At 28.7% G+C, this 991-nt stretch overlaps 1 long non-coding RNA gene across 1 annotated transcript; it reads left to right on the top strand.

Annotated features, from left to right (window-relative positions):
• LOC117116184 lies at nucleotides 1-448 on the top strand. The gene is made up of 2 exons (XR_004446695.1): nucleotides 1-82; nucleotides 363-448. It is a non-coding gene; the product is annotated as an uncharacterized LOC117116184 (long non-coding RNA).
• Nucleotides 449-991: the final 543 nt, after the last annotated feature.

Here is a 991-nt window from a genome sequence, read left to right as displayed (position 1 = left end):
TTAATTGAAGGAAAATGCTGAAAGGAAAAACAATGCAGCGTTTGATTTTGCATTGGTAACATACAAAACCATATTGGAAAAAGTGAGTTTCATGTTGATTTTATAAAAGAAAACACTGTGGAAATCAAACACAGCATTACATTTTGGTTACATGTTTATTAAATGTTTGCTTGGCTATTATACATCATAATAGATTCTACTTTTGTATTAACATTTTTTCTGCAGTAGTTGAATATTATTTACATGAATTTCGCAAAACCATCTACTACAAAAAAATATTATTCTTGTAAAAAACGTTAGCATAACTATAATAATTGACTATTTATGGTGTAAACTATACCATTCCTGTGAACTTTTTTCAGGATTATATGGACATTGGTTTTAAGGGCTTGCATGAAAGAGCAAAACGTGATGCAATGACCAAGTATACTGAAAATGCTAATAAAGGCTTCCCATCATTTGAGAAAAACAAGAAAGAGTTAGAAACCGGAATTGAACACATGCTGGAAGAATATATATCTAAAAGAAAAATGTGGAAGCGGGCCGGGAAGATTGTCAAGAAGGTATTTGTTACTGTTCCTAGAAATTTGTTTAAATCCTTTTTTTTCGTGTAGTTACAATTTCTATTTTATAATACGATATGAAGCATAATATCTATAATGTTCAGCTACTTTCGCTATTAGCTTCTGAAATATTTGTTTAACAATCTTCAAATTATGTACAAAGATAACGTGTTTTGTCTTTGGAAAATTTATTATAAGTTTTTCTTCAGGTACTTTTTTTTTTTAACCAAGTGATAAAAACGTTATCTTACCTGGAATTTTCGATCTAAAGGGGCCTCACCATTGGGTATTTCTTTTTCTAATAAAAGTTCATTTGTAAGTTTTAGAGGTATGTTTTTATCTCTTGGTTCAAAAACAAAAAAAAAACCTTTTATAAAAATAATTTCGAAGCAAATTATTGGAAGCAAATGAATTTCTTTTCTGGTATT

Source organism: Anneissia japonica, unplaced genomic scaffold (assembly GCF_011630105.1).
Source record: "Anneissia japonica isolate Jap-2015-1 unplaced genomic scaffold, ASM1163010v1 scaffold99675_len991_cov220, whole genome shotgun sequence".
Taxonomy (NCBI): Eukaryota; Metazoa; Echinodermata; class Crinoidea; order Comatulida; family Comatulidae; genus Anneissia; species Anneissia japonica.
Note: the sequence above shows the minus strand (reverse complement) of the source record. Positions and strands in the feature narration are given on the sequence as shown.